Source organism: Pelobates fuscus, chromosome 7 (genome assembly GCF_036172605.1).
Source record: "Pelobates fuscus isolate aPelFus1 chromosome 7, aPelFus1.pri, whole genome shotgun sequence".
Classification (NCBI taxonomy): Eukaryota; Metazoa; Chordata; class Amphibia; order Anura; family Pelobatidae; genus Pelobates; species Pelobates fuscus.
Window position 1 is genome coordinate 48,737,314 of NC_086323.1, and position 17,211 is coordinate 48,754,524.

The window sequence follows — 17,211 nt, forward strand, 5'->3', positions numbered from 1 at the left end:
CAACCCCCTCTGTTCCTGTGTCTCCAACTTGTCTGGTTACAACTACATGTGTTTGTCCACCATTGTAAAGCACTGCGGAATTTGACAGCGCTTTATAAATATCATAATAATGACGAGAAAGCGGACCACAAAGTCTTGTTCTTAGGTATATCAATGCTGGCATAAATTGGCCACTAAATAAAACATTATCCCAACTTTGCTTTCCTTTTCCTCCCCCAGGTTCTCATTACCACTCTCTACAGCTTCCATGTCCAGTCTCAGAATTACAGGTGAGTTTTGATAATGGTGGTAGCTGCAAAATACATAGTGCAATCCTTTAGACTTGTACTGCGTGATGATTTGAATTTATCAATGGGAATCTCTCTGAAAAAGGATGAGGGAGAACTTCATACTGACTTGGTACATAGAACTAAAGGAACACTCAAGGTACCATAAGCACTACAAGCCGTTGTGCCCTGTGCTGCCAGGAGTGCCCTTGTGTAACAATGGTAGACTGTCAAATTCTACTAAAACCGTTTTGACAACTTGCCTGTGGCTGCATCTGGTCTTCTTAAGCAGAAGCTTGATGTCTTTGTAGAGAAAAGTAGGACTGCACTTGTCTGGTGCTCTAGGTCAACAATCAGTCCTGTGTTTCCCTGCTGTGCTGTACAGAGCAATCCAGTTGCAGGAAGTGCTGATGTCTGTCTGGAAGACCCAGATAAACTATCAAGCTGTACTAAAATGTCTTGTCAGGACATTCCAGGCACCCTGGGGCACAACAGTCTGTATTGGTAATGGTGTTTGGAATATTGATCTAATGCTTACAGTGGACTGATTTTTTATATTTGTTTTCTTAGGTGTGCAACTCTCGGTGATGCCTAGAAACATGGCACCAGGTTTGTAGTCTTTTTACCTATATTATTTTTGGATCTGTTACATCAACAGTTGTTTACCATTAACTTCACAATCAGGTCTAATACAAATTGCCCTGTGACACAAGGATGATAACATAGTTCAGCTGATACCAACTGATGAACGGAGCTTGTCTTTCGCTCCTATCTGAGATGTCACAGTGCTAGAAATGTTTAATTTTATATATTGTATCCATGATTCTAACATAAAGATCTCTTACAGATGCAAGGCAAAATGGATGACCGGATGAAAGCACATCAATAAAATGTATGTATTTTTAGTTTTCTAACCAAATTCTTATCTGTCTAGTTTAGGATTTGCTAGACATGCAATTTTAATCTACTCCCCACTTAGTCTCTAAAACAAATGCTTATACTGTTCAAGGTTCACTGCTACTTCAAATAGTGCAGATGACCCCATCTTATCTACCAATAAACCTGTATGATGATTAACAAACAGACTTGACATTTCCATGGAGGTCTGTAATTAGCTCTATCTGATTCTGGGTTAAAAGTTGCTGCTCTGATAAGTTGAATTGTGTCAACCATAACTTAAAATCTATTTCTATTTTAGTGACCTGAACTGCAACCATTACACCCTGACTAGTAAGTTACTTCTCATTGCTTGATCTCGCTATAAAAAAATCAGACATACAGGAATAGAAAATAGAGGCCAGAATATCTACATTTTCTTAGTTCGCCTATTGCATGGTGCTATAGAATACTAATAGTTTTGTGTTAATAAAACAAAATTAAATACAGCACTGGGAAACTTGCCCAACATAAACATTGACACTAGAAGTGTAGCAGAAACCCACTAACTAGTTGCCTTAGTGCTAATCGGTTTTTGGTCTGACACAACCTCATTGGCTTAGAATGATGCTTCAAATGTCTGACCTGAATTCAATGTGGACTCCACTAAATACTGACTTGATCCATAGAGGTTGTATGTATGTTATTGTGAAATGCATACTGTTCTGGTATTCTAACCTAACACTTACATGCTTTTTCTTTTGTAGGTGCAGAAGTAACTGGAAATTGCATGGTACGTCTCACTATAGAAGTGTGGTCTTGCTTCACGATATTGTGAACCAGTTTCTTGGTACAAAATAAAATTTTGATGGACTATATCCGATGGCTGTTCAGACTTTCTAGCTAACAAATAGGCTAGAATTTTATATTAATTTTGAATGTCCAATTTAGCTGTAAAAATGAACTTCTTAAAGTGCAATCTTAAGAACTTGGCAATGTAATGCTGGTGGCCATTGATGAAAATGATTCTGCCATATGAGTAAAACTGATTATACTCCAACCGTTCCACTTTTTTCTGAGGTACCCAGCCTAAATATAACTGCACTTAAAGGAGCTATGATAGTAACTTATTTATGGTAATAGATTTTCTAAAAGGAGATCTGACTATGCTGCTTGCCATTCTAAAGTCTGCCAAAGCATCATATGAAATTGTCACTCTTAAACATGAGTGATACCTGGTGTAATGACTTCTATGCATTAACATACTCTCTCCTTGCAGGTTGTGAATGGCTTGTTTCTGCAAATTGGTAAGTAAAGTCTGTCACTATATTAAAGTTTAGATCTCTGAATCTGGAATCTTTAATGAAAAGCACAAGGGCAGATCTTCTTAGAAATGCCCATTGCAGGCAAGAAATTAGTTCAATGCCTTAAACTGGCTTTTAAAAATAGCTAGATGACATGGTAGAACAAGCAATGCTCATTTTAATCTTCCCCTGCTTGGCATCATGACGGAGCATGCATCTTAACAGAGCATATACTGATATCAAAGATGGCACTTCAGGCGTTTTAACCTTGACTAGTATGCAGCATGCATGGTGCACTTCTAGGAAGCTCTGCCCTTAGTCAGAACGCTAAAGTGCCTGCCTATGATGTTTTCAAGAGTAGTGGACAGAATTGATTTCTGACAATTTTTATTAACACTGAGGCTTTGCACTTGACCCAGTACTAGAAGGCCCAATATTGGCATTCTTGGACAGATTATTTAAATTATGTGCTTCTTTGCTCCATATATTAACTAAATTATTACCTTTTTAAAGGTGAACCAGTCTGCTGGACTGAAGCAAAACAAAGCCTCTGGAATAACCAGGCTACACTCCAAACCTTGCTGGGACATGTGAAACTTTCTGAGGGCTTCAATAACACTGGTAAGAATGTGACCTGCTTCTGGTAGCAGACAAGGATACATGATGAATCCATAGTTCAGCTGATTTTACTGTGATGAACAGTCTTTCGCTCCTATCTGATGCATCCTTGTCTGTTTACACTTTGTCTTGATATTTGATTTTGACAGTTTGTATAATATGCATTTATTTTGTTTTACAGATGGCTGTCTTACACCACTTTACATTTAAAATGCCACTTTAAGGTAAGACCACATATCCTCAGTTATAGTAGTCTTGTATCTTGCATTAAGCTGCTCATGCAACCAATGATGAAAACGATTCTGCCATATGAATCCTGATTTCACTCTTTACCGTTCCACTTTATTCTGAGGTTGCATGAGGTTTGGATATTGCATTGAAATGATCTACCTTGAATTTTCAAATGGTTAAATACATTATCTGCTAGAACACCGTTGGTGATAGCTGTTGGATACCCAGATACTAACTTGTCTTATGGTTTTGTCTTGCAAGTAGATCAGAGACAAGCGGCCAGGCTGAAGTTGCAATTACAATTGGCTGAGCCATGAATATTCTTGGCCCCTTTGTGATAACATGGATTTTGGCACATCTCTCTATCAGTTGTCTGAATTAGGTAAGTAGACTGTCTACCCTATATGTAACTTGGGGTACATGATGACATCTACTTTGAACTCTCTCACTGAGATTCAGATGAAAACAAAAGTACTGATCCCCTAGTACATTGAGCAGCTTCCACTGTATTTCAACACAAACTTCTTTTTATTTTTAAATATTCTTTTCCCCACAGATCTGAGACTTCATATTCAAGGTGATCTCCAAAAGCAACTGACCATTTCATGTAAAGAGAACTGGTGTTAAGCAGTGACTAGGACAATTCTCAATTTGTAATGTTTCCCTGAAGAGGTTAAAATATCTCTGCTTCATGGCTTGTGTGCAAAGTAATGCTCTTTGCAAAGCTGTCCTGACTTGTGTAATGCTGAATTAAATAAAGCTTGCTAGAATTCAAATGTAATCTTGTCTTAATGTGTCCTTTCTGATACTGATCAGTGGCATTAGCCATCCTAAAATCTAGAAATAATAAAATTGGCTGCATGTCTGCATCATTAAACCACCTTATGTTGTGTAGCTCAAGCTTTGAATAACTAGAGTAACCAATTCCTCTAAAACTACAGGACTTGTACAGGCAGGTACAATGTGGCTCTACCAATTGGGCCTAGCATTCTAGTCTGACGTATGGTATCCTCCAAAACAATATACTACACACCTGAACCAACGCATCCACAGTACAAGACCGCATGCCTATAGATGCATTGATTTGGGAAGCAATAGCAACGAGAGTTCTGTCTCCACTCGCTGATATTGAGTTGTGTCAATACTCTGCTCCTGAAAGTCTTTGATTACCTAATGTACAGAATTGGTGTCTGGCTGTCAGAGCGAGCACATGTGCTGCAGGGACTTGCATCTGCCTCCCTGCACTTCCAGGTTCATTGTGAAGTGCAGGGAGATGTATCAGTGATGATCCTGCTTCCTGTAAAAAGTTAAATTAAAATCCCACCCCTTTAAAATAAAAAGTAACCCCTTCCCTGCCAGCTGATTACTAATTAGTGATCAGCAGGGTATACGTTTTACTTTAAGGGTCAACTTATTTTTTGTACACAGCTAGCTGGGGTGAGTTGAAGTTAGTGGGGAATTTGGTGTTAGGCTAGCGGTTAACGTAAAGTTACAAAACACTTTACAGTGAAAATCCCACCATCCCTTACCTGCCAGTTTACCTACAATCTGTAAAATACAGATCACCGTATACTGTGATCCCTTTAAAAAAAAAAACAATTAAATGCATTAATTTAAAATTTTAAAATGATTTGCTTGCTGGGGTGGGTGGGAGTTATGGGAAATTGGGGAATGTACCGTTAGTTTTGCTTACTGCTAGTTAGGGATTAACAGTAAATTTATACAAATGTTAAATCTATAAAGTTTAGCAAGAAACTAGTTTTAAAATGAGTAGTTTTATAAACATTTAAAAATGCTCTACCACTACACATGGCATAAACTAGAGACCAGAACATCTAAACTACACCACCAAAATGGAACATTGACACCATGTCTAACTTCAAAGAGAATACTGGCTGTGTCCCAAATGTGCCCCTCGGATGTTCACATATACCTGGCAAAGGTACATACAGGGGTATTGCTGTACTCAGCCAACATAGCTGAGCAACATATGAAGTATTACAGTCGTAGCGCAAATATACTGTGCAATCTGTGTCAAAGGCAGAAAAACGCTTACACCTGGTACAAGCTAGCGGAAAAATTATGCCACGCGAAGGTTCAAAATATGCCTTTTAAAATACTCGGATGTTATTTAAGAAATGGTATGCTTTTATGGTGTAGTTGTAATATGTAGCCTGCTCAAGTGCTCAAAAGTGGGACATTGACACATCAAAACTCTCCATGAAAATTCACACTTAAAAACCTGAACTTATGTCTTTTTCAGCACTAACTTCACAAAATAATGTCCTAGGATCAGGGGTAGGCAACCTTTGGCATTCCAGATGTTGTGGACTACATCCCCATGATGCTCTTACACCCATAATGCTGGCAAAGCATCATGGGAGGTGTAGTCCAAAACATCTGGAGTGCCGAAGGTTGCCTATGCCTGGTAGGTCATACATGGGGCATATTGTTTTACTCAGACTTTGCTGAGCATAATTTGGGGGGTTTGAATTCAGTGGCACATATGAAATATACAAAATGCCCAGCAAAAATTTAATCCGTATGTAAAAACAAATGCCTACCCTCAGAGCCAGAAATTTAAGGCTCTCAACTAGATGAGCATAACACTTACAACCTATATATTATCTCCATGTTTGGGTCTTTCTCCTTTTGTTTCCCTGTCGGTGTGGAGGTATATCTCAGAGGAAAGGGTGTGTTGCTGCCCAAAGAGCACATAGGCTTACGTACGGAGCCAATATTATATAGGCTCCAGACCATGTGAGTGGTTTCAGTTTTTTTTACTTCCATCACTCATTTTCACCAAAAGCATCTACTGTTTTTTTTTGTTTGTTTTTTTTTTAATCTTTGTTCCCTTCATTGTATGTTTAAAAGCATATTCCTAAATTTAAGACTACATAAAATTGTTGGTTAGTGAACCCCTCACTTTTATTTGTAAAAGCGCTCCACTAGGTGTATTTTACACCACATTTCTATATATTAATTTATAGTTTCACCCATCACCTCTGTAAATAGGTTTTTTTTTTTTCTTTTTTTTTTTTTAATGGATTCCAACCCTGAATGAAAATGTACACGGCCGGAAAAAAACACATTTTGTAAATGGCTTTTTAAAAATGAAAATGTCTAAATGGGTTTCAAAATCAATTTACCTGTCATTGTGAAAGTCTCCCACTAGGCCCACAGAACCCTGTGCACACACACCTACTTATACATGATCCCCTATACGTTTCTGGTGGCAGTCGCTTCCTTGTGTGCTGGCACCAGAATGCCAGCCAACCCCCCTCCAAATATTTGGGCCTGGTTATAGTCCTGAAACTCCTACACTCATTCAGTATTTCAGCCAGCATCTAATCACTACAACATATATTGGATTGAGCAGCTTTCTACAGGAAAACATAACAAATCAAATTGTATTTATTTCCCCCTGAATTGTAGCTTCATAGCTCCCAGCCTCCAACCCAGTGATATTGGGTATAATGAGCACTGGGCTATTCACCAAAGTGAACTGTCAGGAGTGATAACTTCCAGTGTAATGTATCCAACCTACAATCTGACCTGGGAGTTCTATTCATGGAACAATCCTGTTACTGCATGATGCTTGCATATTGGCACACAGCTTGGATTTTATTTTGTGTAAACTCTGAATCTCCAAACATTACATTAAAATATAACTTTACTCTCAGAACATCATTTCACCAAAACATGAATTCCCTGCCCAGTGTTCTGTGCTGCAGAGGATTTAGAGGAATTAAAAAAAACAAAAAAAAAACGTTTTTGGGGTGAGAGCCCCTAACACCGGTGTGAGAGCAGTGGGTGCTGGTTAGTAATGACTGTTTCTATAATAGTCCCACTTTCTCCCTCAGCTTTCATTGTCTATGGAGGTCACGTGGTTTTAACACCAAGCCTGGTTGCACCAGCACAGAACGTTAGCCCCGCCCACATCGACCTGTGGATTTCCTCGTGATCTCTGATCCTCGCTTACTAGTTGCTTAAAAAGGGCGTGGCCACAGCCCAGGTGTAACAAAGTGCCGGTGGGCGTGGCTGTAAATGGGAGCTATAGAGAAAGGAGCGACGTTGCGGAATGTGGCCGATGTGACGTCACTCACCTCGTTAAAGGAGACTTGCCTGGCGAATACGCCCCGAAGAGGCGTGGTTATAGAAGGTGCACGCGGGGATTGCCTGCCTGTGGGCCAGAGAGAGCTAGAGTGTCTGTCTCCCTGTGTCAGTCTGTCCGTGCTCTCCGCTACCCCCGGCCATGGACCCTGCCCTGCTAGAGGTAAGAGAGGGCACCAGCCAATAACGGGCCACGGGGGGGATCTCACTCACTCCCTGCATGCTGCTGGGTGTAATGTGCTGCCAGTACCGGGGGTAACAGTCTGCAAGGGGTACTGCCCCCATTCAGTACTAAGGGGTAACAGACTGCTCCCCCATTCAGTACTAAGGGGTAACAGACTGCTCCCCCATTCAGTACTAAGGGGTAACAGACTGCTCCCCCATTCAGTACTAAGGGGTAACAGACTGCTCCCCCATTCAGTACTAAGGGGTAACAGACTGCTCCCCCATTCAGTACTAAGGGGTACCGGTCTGCTCCCCCATTCAGTACTAAGGGGTACCGGTCTGCAAGGGTGACCTTGGAGGGACTGCCCCATTCGGTACTGGGAGTGATAGTCTGAAAGAGTGATCTCTGTGATCAGAGGAGACCCCAAATGAACTGTCTCCGTTTAGCCAGGGGCCCTCTCCTGCAGCTTTTCTACACATCCCAGAATTTTTTTTTTTTTTATCCGCATTCTAGGTTCTGCTATTTGTTTACCCTTTGGCTACACTGGGAGCAGGGCCGTCTTTAATAATGGTTGGACCATGGGCAAACATTTGCTTGGGGCCCCCTGGACCCTGCCTCCCGACTCCCTGGCATGCAATCTGTGTGTTACTAACAGACATACGGACACAAAGACACACTGACACGGACAGACATACTGATACGCACTCGGACACAAACACACCTACTGACAGACCTACTAAAACACAGACATGTATACAGTACTGACAGACATACTGACACACATACACTGACAAGTTGCTGAGGGTCTGCAAGAATTTTCTTTGGACCACCTTTCAGCACAAGGTTGGCCAAAATGTAGATCCCTATCTGTCATACAAGTCCACAATGCTTTGCTAGCTTGGGATCTACAATTTGCCCATCCTTGCAGGGTTGTATTGAGAAATGTGTGTGTTTGAGTGTAAGCATGGTTTTGTTAGGAGTGTGTGTGTGTGTGTGAATGTTGGCTTTTAAATGCAGGCGTGCATTTGTTTGGAGTGTTTACACTACCACACACAGATACAGACACACGCTGCAACAGACCTGCAAATACACAGATACAAAGCTACACCCACTGGTACTTGCACACATTGACACACAGATACACAGACACCCGTTGGGTAAGTGTGATAGGGTTTGGGAAGTAAGTGTGAGGGTAGGTGAGCATGCCACAGTTGGGGAGTAAGAGTGACCGGTTTAGGGGTTAGAATGTGAGTGTTGGGGGTTTCTAAGTGACTGGGAGGGTGGCTTGTGTGACATGGTTAGGAGGGCTAGTGTGGCCAGAGGGGAGGAGGGGGAGGCGCTAGTGAGACATGCTGGTCTGGTGCTTGAGGCAGCCTTTGGGGTTATACAATTTAAAAACTGTTTAAAACCTAAAAGTAAGAAGGCACCCATGGGCCTCCTGGCACCATAAAGTCAACTAAGTTGGTTATGGTGAAAAGCATTTTCCTTTAAGAGCCAAATGAGAACTTAATGCAGGCTGTCAAAGCCTGAGGAAGTGTGACTTGGACTACAAAAACGTGTGGGTTTTATTTAATTTTTTTAAGCTCTTAAATGGCAGTTAAACAATGAGACTGTAGAGGCATGGTTAAACAATAAAACCGCTTCATTAAGCTACTGTTGTTTTGATGCTTATGATGTACCTCTAAATTCATAATTTGTCAAGTCATTTTGATACATTAAACATGTATTCAGGAACATCTGCATGGCAAACTGCTCTAAAGGAACTAGTGCTTTTAATGGAGTTGCACATGTTTTACTAATGCCACAATGATGACACTTATTTGCTACTCTTGACTGACTGAATGACGAGAAAGCAGACCACCAAGTCTTGTTCTGAGGCATATCAATGCTGGCATAAATCTGCCACTTAATAAAACATTATCTCAACTTTGCTTTCCTTTTCCTCCCCAGGTTCTCATTACCACTCTCTACGGCTTGCATGTCCAGTCTCAGGATTACAGGTGAGTTTTGATAATGGTAGTAACTGCAAAATACATAGTGCAATCCTTTAAACTTGTACTGTGTGATGATTTGAATTTATCAATGGGAATCTCTCTGAAAAAGGATGAGGGAGAACTTCATACTGACTTGGTACATAGAACTAAAGGAACACTCAAAGTACCATAAACACTACAAGCCACTGTGCCCTTGTCTAACAATGGTAGACTGTCAAATTCTACTAAAACCGTTTTGACAACTTGCCTGTGGCTGCATCTGGTCTTCTTAACCCCTTAAGGACACATGACGTGTGGCATGTCATGATTCCCTTTTATTCCAGAAGTGTGGTCCTTAAGGGGTTAAGCAGAAGCTTGATGTCTTTGTAGAGAAAAGCAGGACTGCACTTGTCTGGTGCTCTAGGTCAACAATCAGTCCTGCGTTTCCTGCTAGTGACCAATTTCAGGAAGTGCTGATGTCTGTCTGGAAGACCCAGGTAAACTATCAAGCTGTACTAAAATGTCTTGTCAGGACATTCCAGGCACCCTGGGGCACAGCAGTCTGTATTGGTAATGGTGTTTGGAATATTGATCTTATGCTTACAGTGGACTGATTTTTATTTTTGTTTTCTTAGGTGTGCAACTCTCGTTGATGCCTAGAAACATGGCACCAGGTTTGTAGTCTTTTTACATATATTCTTTGTGCAATAATGGTTCAGTGGTACTGTAAAGGTCTCGCTTTTTTCTGATGGGAAGTGCTAGCTGTGCACACTTGAAAATGGACCTTAACTGTGCCATGGCTAAACATGTTGCCTGTAGTTTATTTCCTTGCCTACTGATCTTAAGATCCGATAGTTGGTGTATAACAGATTACCCAATTTGTGTCTCTTTGGATCTGTTACATTTTTAACACAGTGAAGTTAGCAATTAATGGTAATTAATTACAATCAGGTCTAATGTCATATAAAATACAAATTGCCCTGTGACACAAGGATGATAACATAGTTCAGCTGATGCCCACTGATGAACAGAGCTTGTCTTTCGCTCCTATCTGAGATGTCACAGTGCTAGAAATGTTTAATTTTATATATTGTATCCATGATTCTAACATAAAGATCTCTTACAGATGCAGAGAAAAATGGATGACCATATGAAAGCACATCAATAAAAGTGTGTATTTTAAATTTTCTAACCAAATTCTTATGTCTAGTTTAGGATTTGCTAGACATGCAATTTTAATCTACTCCCCACTTGGTCTCTCAAACTAATGAAATGCTTATACTAGTCTAATACTATGCTTACCTTTTTGTCATTTTACCTCACTCCCTCTAGCATGTAAGCTCATTGAGCACCCTCAACCCCTCTGTTCCTGTGTCTCCAACTTGTCTGGTTGCAACTACATGTCTGTTCGTCCACCATTGTAAAGCGCTGCGGAATTTGACAGCGCTTTATAAATATAATAATGACGAGAAAGCGGACCACCAAGTCTTGTTCTTAGGCATATCAATGCTGGCATAAATTGGCCCCTAAATAAAACATTATATCAACTTTGCTTTCCTTTTCCTCCCCCAGGTTCTCATTACCACTCTCTACGGCTTGCATGTCCAGTCTCAGGATTACAGGTGAGTTTTGATAATGGTAGTAACTGCAAAATACATAGTGCAATCCTTTAAACTTGTACTGCGTGATGATTTGAATTTATCAATGGGAATCTCTCTGAAAAAGGATGAGTGAGAACTTCATACTGACTTGGTACATAGAACTAAAGGAACACTCAAAGTACCATAAACACTACAAGCCGCTGTGCCCTGTGCTGCCTTGAGTGCCCTTGTGTAACAATGGTAGACTGTCAAATTCTACTAAAACCGTTTTGACAACTTGCCTGTGGCTGCATCTGGTCTTCTTAAGCAGAAGCTTGATGTCTTTGTAGAGAAAAGCAGGACTGCACTTGTCTGGTGCTCTAGGTCAACAATCAGTCCTGCGTTTCCTGCTAGTGACCAGTTTCAGTAAGTGCTGATGTCTGTCTGGAAGACCCAGATAAACGATCAAGCTGTACTAAAATGTCTTGTCAGGACATTCCAGGCACCCTGGGGCACAGCAGTCTGTATTGGTAATGGTGTTTGGAATATTGATCTAATGCTTACAGTGGATTGATTTTTTTATTTGTTTTCTTAGGTGTGCAAGTCTTGATGATGCCTAGAAACATGGCACCAGGTTTGTAGTCTTTTTACATATATTCTTTGTGTAATAATGGTTCAGTGGTACTTTGTGTAATAATGGTTCAGGTCTGGATTTTTTTCTGATGGGGAAGTGCTAGCTGTGCACATTTGAAAATGGACCTTAACTGTGCCATAGCTACACATGCTGCCTGTAGTTTATTTCCTTGCTTACTGATCTTAAGATCCGATTGTTGGTGTATAACAGATTACCCAATCTGCGTCTCTTCGGATCTGTTTATACATATTTAACACAGTAAAGTTAGAAATGAATGGTAATTATCGACTATCACGTCTGTCTCATATAAAAGTCAAATTGCCCTGTGACACAAGGATGATAACATAGTTCAGCTGATACCAACTGATGAACGGAGCTTGTCTTTCGCTCCTATCTGAGATGTCACAGTGCTAGAAATGTTTAATTTTATATATTGTATCCATGATTCTAACATAAAGATCTCTTACAGATGCAAAGCAAAATGGATGACCGGATGAAAGCACATCAATAAAATGTATGTATTTTTAGTTTTCTAACCAAATTCTTATCTGTCTAGTTTAGGATTTGCTAGACATGCAATTTTAATCTACTCCCCACTTAGTCTCTAAAACAAATGCTTATACTGTTCAAGGTTTACTGCCACTTCAAATAGTGCAGATGACCCCATCTTATCTACCAATAAACCTGTATGATGATTAACAAACAGACTTGACATTTCCATGGAGGTCTGTAATTAGCTCTATCTGATTCTGGGTTAAAAGTTGCTGCTCTGATAAGTTGAATTGTGTCAACCATAACTTAAAATCTATTTCTATTTTAGTGACCTGAACTGCAACCATTACACCCTGACTAGTAAGTTGCTTCTCATTGAATTCTTCCTATTTGCTTGATCTCGCTATAAAAAAAATCAGACATACAGGAATAGAAAATAGAGGTTTAGCATATCTATATTTTCTTAGTTCACCTATTGCATGGTGCTATAGAATACTAATAGTTTTGTGTTAATAAAAACAAAATTTCAATACAGCACTGGGAAACTTGCCCAACATAAAACTTGACACTAGAAGTGTAGCAGAAACCCACTGCCTTAGTGCTAATCGGTTTTTGGTCTGACACAACCTCATTGGCTTAGAATGATGCTTCAAATGTCTGACCTGAATTCAATGTTGACTCCACTAAATACTGACTTGATCCATAGAGGTTGTATGTATGTATGTATTCTAGCAGAGGCTATCTCAGTGTCCTTTAGAGAGTGTGTTTTAAAGAATTTCCTCCAGGTCCCATTAGAGACTACAATGGAGTCTAATGGGGCCTGGAGGGGGGTCTCTCCAACACTCTGGTTCCTATTCACAATATAGCAACACAACATAGCTCGCTGATACCTAGGCCAAGTTGGCTCCTCTTACCTTAATTACTGTGGGCTTGCTGGCAGGCTGTGGGCTTGCTGGCAGGCTGTGGGCTTGCTGGCAGGCTGTGGGCTTGCTGGCAGGCTGTGGGCTTGCTGGCAGGCTGTGGGCTTGCTGGCTGGCTGTGGGCTTGCTGGCTGGCTGTGGGCTTGCTGGCTGGCTGTGGGCTTGCTGGCTGGCTGTGGGCTTGCTGGCTGCGGCTGGCAGGCTGTGGGCTTGCTGGCTGCGGCTGGCAGGCTGTGGGCTTGCTGGCTGTAAGCCTAACTGGTGGCCTGTGGGCTGGCTGGCTGTAAGCCTAACTGGTGGCCTGTGGGCTGGCTGGCTGTAAGCCTAACTGGTGGCCTGTGGGCTGGCTGGCTGTAAGCCTAACTGGTGGCCTGTGGGCTGGCTGGCTGTAAGCCTAACTGGTGGCCTGTGGGCTGGCTGGCTGTAAGCCTAACTGGTGGCCTGTGGGCTGGCTGGCTTGCTGGCTACTGGGGCACTTGTAGATTATTTAAAGAAATAATCCATGCACAATAACCACTACTGCTCTGTGTAGTCGTTATGGTGCCAGGAGGGCCGGGCCCCCCTCCCAGAGTAAGTCAAACCGTTTAAGAACAGTTTGACAACTTACCTTGGGTCTGCTGGGATATGAGGCTGTAGTAGGGTATAGGAGCAGTGGTGCAATGTGTGAGGGGATGTAGTGTGTGTGAGGGGATGTAGTGTGTGTGAGGGGGTGTAGTGTGTGTGAGGGGGTGTAGTGTGTGTGTGTGGCAATGTTAGTATGGGGGGCTGTGTGTATGGGTGGGCAGTGTATGTGTGTGTGAGGCAATGTGTGTAAATGTGTATGGTGTGTGTATGGGGGGCAGTGTGTGAATGTGTATGGTGTGTGGGGGTAGTGTGTTTATGGGGCTAGAGTTCACTCTCACCACTGCAACCACCAGGAATCCCTGGTGGTCACAGTGTTGAGAGTGAACTCTAGCCCGTAGCTCCAGGGCTAGAGTTTACTTTCGCCAGAGCCGTAACGTTGCCGTGGTAACCGCGGCAAAGATCTGTGCTTGCGCAAGAAGGACCCAGAGGAGCTGCAGGCTGAGCTCCCGGGTCCTCTCTTCCTCCCTCCCCTGCCGGCTGCCCGCACGGTGCCTGCGGACAGGGGAGGGGGCAATTGCCCTCCTCTTACTCCCCCCTACCCCTCTTCTTACCCCCTTCTTACTCCCCCCTCCCTCTCTTCTTACTCCCCCCTCCCTCTCTTCTTACTCCCCCCTCCCTCTCTTCTTACTCCCCCCTCCCTCTCTTCTTACTCCCCCCTCCCTCTCTTCTTACTCCCCCCTCCCTCTCTTCTTACTCCCCCCTCCCTCTCTTCTTACTCCCCCCTCTTTTTACTCCCCCCCCTCTTTTTACTCCCTCCCCTCCCTCTCTCTTTTTACTCCCTCCCCTCCCTCTCTCTTTTTGCCCCCCCCCTCCCCTTCTCTTTTTGCCCCCCCCCTCCCCTTCTCTTTTTGCCCCCACCACCCCCACCTGTAGCATGGCTGAGCTGCACTCCGGTCTGCGGTGCCGGCCGGAGTGATAGGAAGGTGCACACTGAGCACCTTCCTATCACTCCGGCTGGGCACCGTGGACCGCACAGCTACAGGGGAGGGGAGGTGAGAAGCTGCAGCCACCTGAGGCTCTTAAGAGAACGCTCAGGCGGCTGCAGCATTAAGGGGCGGCCGGGCCCCCTGATGGCGGGCCACCCTCCCGGCCGGGCCCTCGGACCATGTCCGAAGTGCCCGACCGGTCAGTCCGCCCCTGCGTCTCACTATAGAAGTGTGGTCTTGCTTCACGATATTGTGAACCAGTTTCTTGGTATGGTATTAAATTTTGATGGGCTATATCCTATGGCTGTTCAGACTTTCTAGCTAAAAAATGGGCTAGAATTTTATATTTTTGAATGTAGCTGTAAAAATGAACTTCTTAAAGTGCAATCTTAAGAACTTGGCAATGTAATGCTGGTGGCCATTGATGAAAATGATTCTGCCATATGAGTAAAACTGATTATACTCCAACCGTTCCACTTTTTTCTGAGGTACCCAGCCTAAATATAACTGCACTTAAAGGAGCTATGATATTAACGTATTTATGGTAATAGATTTTCTAAAACAAAAAATGGGGTGCCTAAAAGGAGATCTGACTATGCTGCTTGCCATTCTAAGGTCTGCCAAAGTATCATATGAAATTGTAGCTCTTAAACATGAGTGATACCTGGTGTAATGACTTCTATGCATTAACATACTCTCTCCTTGCAGGTTGTGAATGGCTTGTTTCTGCAAATTGGTAAGTAAAGTCTGTCACTATATTAAAGTTTAGATCTCTGAATCTGGAATCTTTAATGAAAAGCACAAGGGCAGATCTTCTTAGAAATGAGTTCAATGCCTTAAACTGGCTTTTAAAAATAGCTAGATGACATGGTAGAAGAAACATTGCTCATTTTCATCTTCCCCTGCTTGGCATCATGACGGAGCATGCATCTTAACAGAGCATATACTGATATCAAAGATGGCACTTCAGGCGTTTTAACCTTGACTAGTATGCAGCATGCATGGTGCACTTGTAGGAAGCTCTGCCCTTAGTCAGAACGCTAAAGTGCCTGCCTATGATGTTTTCAAGAGTAGTGGACAGAATTGATTTCTGGCAATTTTTATTAACACTGAGGCTTTGCACTTGACCCAGTACTAGAAGGCCCAATATTGGCATTCTTGGACAGATTATTTAAATTATGTGCTTCTTTGCTCCATATATTAACTAAATGATTACTTTTTTTTTTTTTTTTTTTTTAAAGGTGAACCAGTCTGCTGGACTGAAGCAAAACAAAGCCTCTGGAATAACCAGGCTACACTCCAAACCTTGCTGGGATATGTGAAACTTTCTGAGGGCTTCAATAACACTGGTAAGAATTTGTCCTGCTTCTGGTAGCAGACAAGGATACATGATTAATCCATAGTTCAGCTGATTTTACTGTGATGAACAGTCTTTCGCTCCTATCTGATGCATCCTTGTCTGTTTACATATGGTCTTGATATTTAGGATTTTGACAGTTTGTATAAAATGCATTTATTTTGTTTTGCAGATGGCACCACTTTAAATTTAAAATGCCACTTTAAGGTAAGACCACATATCCTCAGTTATAGTAGTCTTGTATCTTGCATTAAGCTGCTCGTGTAACCAATGATGAAAACGATTCTGCCATATGAATCCTGATTTCACTCTTTACCGTTCCACTTTATTCTGAGGTTGCATGAAGTTTTGGAGATTGCATTGAAATGATCTACCTTGGCTTTTCAAATGGATAAAGAAATTATCTGCTAGAACACCGTTGGTGATAGTATCTGGGTATCCAACAGCTAACTTGTCTCATGGTTTTTGTCTTGCAAGTAGATCACAGACAAGCAGCCAGGCTGAAGCTGGAATTGTGATTGGTTGAGCCATGAATACTCTTGGCCCCTTTGTGATAACCTGGTTTTTGGCACATCTCTACCAGTTGTCTGAAGTCCTGAATTAGGCAAGTAGACTGTCTACCCGATGTGTAACTTGGGGTACATGATGACATCTACTTTGAACTCTCTCACTGAGATTCAAATGAAAACAAAAGTACTGATCCCGCTAGTATAACCATTGAGCCGGTTCCACTGTATTTAAACACATTTTTTTTTTTACAGATCTGAGACTTCATATTCAAACTGAGCTAAAAAGGCAACTGACCATTTCATGTAAAGAGAACTGGTGTTGAGCAGTGACTTGAAGGACAGTTCTCAATTTGTAATGTTTCTCTGAAGAGGTTAAAATATCTCTGCTTCATGGCTTGTGTGCAAAGTAATGTTCTTTGCAAAGCTGTCCTGACTTGTGAAATGCTGAATTAAATAAAGCTTACTAGAATTCAAATGTAATCTTGTCTTAATGTGTCCTTTCTGATACTGATCAGTGGCATTAGCCATCCTAAAATCTAGAAATAATAAAATTGTCTGCATTAGTGGACATTGTGTTGTGTAGCTCAAGCTTTGAATAACTAGAGTAACAAATTCCTCTAAA

General features: G+C 41.9%; 3 long non-coding RNA genes and 18 other non-coding genes across 22 annotated transcripts; all 21 read left to right on the forward strand.

Moving 5' to 3' along the window:
• The first annotated feature begins 219 nt into the window (after positions 1-219).
• Positions 220-2,011, forward strand: LOC134569319 (uncharacterized). Its single transcript, XR_010084084.1, has 4 exons — positions 220-269; positions 837-875; positions 1,114-1,496; positions 1,910-2,011. It is a non-coding gene; the product is annotated as an uncharacterized LOC134569319 (long non-coding RNA).
• LOC134570001 (small nucleolar RNA SNORD79) lies at positions 326-402 on the forward strand. Its single transcript, XR_010084655.1, has one exon. It is a non-coding gene; the product is annotated as a small nucleolar RNA SNORD79 (small nucleolar RNA).
• LOC134570025 (small nucleolar RNA snR60/Z15/Z230/Z193/J17) lies at positions 968-1,052 on the forward strand. The gene has a single exon (XR_010084678.1). It is a non-coding gene; the product is annotated as a small nucleolar RNA snR60/Z15/Z230/Z193/J17 (small nucleolar RNA).
• On the forward strand, positions 1,762-1,823 carry LOC134570045 (small nucleolar RNA SNORD78). The gene has a single exon (XR_010084697.1). It is a non-coding gene; the product is annotated as a small nucleolar RNA SNORD78 (small nucleolar RNA).
• A 33-nt stretch (positions 2,012-2,044) lies between the features above and the next one.
• Positions 2,045-4,020, forward strand: LOC134568626 (uncharacterized). Of its 2 annotated transcripts, XR_010084046.1 has the most exons (4): positions 2,045-3,067; positions 3,246-3,288; positions 3,560-3,677; positions 3,852-4,020. It is a non-coding gene; the product is annotated as an uncharacterized LOC134568626 (long non-coding RNA). The 2 variants fall into 2 exon arrangements; XR_010084045.1 differs by having other exon boundaries at positions 3,560-4,020.
• On the forward strand, positions 2,151-2,225 carry LOC134570014 (small nucleolar RNA SNORD47). Its single transcript, XR_010084668.1, has one exon. It is a non-coding gene; the product is annotated as a small nucleolar RNA SNORD47 (small nucleolar RNA).
• On the forward strand, positions 2,784-2,850 carry LOC134570050 (small nucleolar RNA SNORD75). Its single transcript, XR_010084702.1, has one exon. It is a non-coding gene; the product is annotated as a small nucleolar RNA SNORD75 (small nucleolar RNA).
• On the forward strand, positions 3,098-3,176 carry LOC134570018 (small nucleolar RNA snR60/Z15/Z230/Z193/J17). Its single transcript, XR_010084672.1, has one exon. It is a non-coding gene; the product is annotated as a small nucleolar RNA snR60/Z15/Z230/Z193/J17 (small nucleolar RNA).
• On the forward strand, positions 3,347-3,419 carry LOC134570011 (small nucleolar RNA SNORD47). Its single transcript, XR_010084665.1, has one exon. It is a non-coding gene; the product is annotated as a small nucleolar RNA SNORD47 (small nucleolar RNA).
• Positions 3,708-3,780, forward strand: LOC134569996 (small nucleolar RNA SNORD81). The gene has a single exon (XR_010084650.1). It is a non-coding gene; the product is annotated as a small nucleolar RNA SNORD81 (small nucleolar RNA).
• A 3,396-nt stretch (positions 4,021-7,416) lies between the features above and the next one.
• On the forward strand, positions 7,417-12,702 carry LOC134569318 (uncharacterized). Its single transcript, XR_010084083.1, has 5 exons — positions 7,417-7,571; positions 9,525-9,574; positions 10,183-10,221; positions 10,674-10,719; positions 12,582-12,702. It is a non-coding gene; the product is annotated as an uncharacterized LOC134569318 (long non-coding RNA).
• Positions 9,374-9,454, forward strand: LOC134569992 (small nucleolar RNA SNORD24). Its single transcript, XR_010084647.1, has one exon. It is a non-coding gene; the product is annotated as a small nucleolar RNA SNORD24 (small nucleolar RNA).
• LOC134569997 (small nucleolar RNA SNORD79) lies at positions 9,631-9,707 on the forward strand. The gene has a single exon (XR_010084651.1). It is a non-coding gene; the product is annotated as a small nucleolar RNA SNORD79 (small nucleolar RNA).
• Positions 10,528-10,612, forward strand: LOC134570023 (small nucleolar RNA snR60/Z15/Z230/Z193/J17). The gene has a single exon (XR_010084676.1). It is a non-coding gene; the product is annotated as a small nucleolar RNA snR60/Z15/Z230/Z193/J17 (small nucleolar RNA).
• On the forward strand, positions 11,226-11,302 carry LOC134570003 (small nucleolar RNA SNORD79). Its single transcript, XR_010084657.1, has one exon. It is a non-coding gene; the product is annotated as a small nucleolar RNA SNORD79 (small nucleolar RNA).
• Positions 12,085-12,169, forward strand: LOC134570026 (small nucleolar RNA snR60/Z15/Z230/Z193/J17). Its single transcript, XR_010084679.1, has one exon. It is a non-coding gene; the product is annotated as a small nucleolar RNA snR60/Z15/Z230/Z193/J17 (small nucleolar RNA).
• A 187-nt stretch (positions 12,703-12,889) lies between the features above and the next one.
• On the forward strand, positions 12,890-12,951 carry LOC134570043 (small nucleolar RNA SNORD78). Its single transcript, XR_010084695.1, has one exon. It is a non-coding gene; the product is annotated as a small nucleolar RNA SNORD78 (small nucleolar RNA).
• A 2,188-nt stretch (positions 12,952-15,139) lies between these two features.
• On the forward strand, positions 15,140-15,214 carry LOC134570015 (small nucleolar RNA SNORD47). The gene has a single exon (XR_010084669.1). It is a non-coding gene; the product is annotated as a small nucleolar RNA SNORD47 (small nucleolar RNA).
• A 559-nt stretch (positions 15,215-15,773) lies between these two features.
• Positions 15,774-15,840, forward strand: LOC134570051 (small nucleolar RNA SNORD75). The gene has a single exon (XR_010084703.1). It is a non-coding gene; the product is annotated as a small nucleolar RNA SNORD75 (small nucleolar RNA).
• A 262-nt stretch (positions 15,841-16,102) lies between these two features.
• On the forward strand, positions 16,103-16,181 carry LOC134570027 (small nucleolar RNA snR60/Z15/Z230/Z193/J17). The gene has a single exon (XR_010084680.1). It is a non-coding gene; the product is annotated as a small nucleolar RNA snR60/Z15/Z230/Z193/J17 (small nucleolar RNA).
• A 164-nt stretch (positions 16,182-16,345) lies between these two features.
• Positions 16,346-16,418, forward strand: LOC134570012 (small nucleolar RNA SNORD47). Its single transcript, XR_010084666.1, has one exon. It is a non-coding gene; the product is annotated as a small nucleolar RNA SNORD47 (small nucleolar RNA).
• The last annotated feature ends 793 nt before the right edge of the window (positions 16,419-17,211 follow it).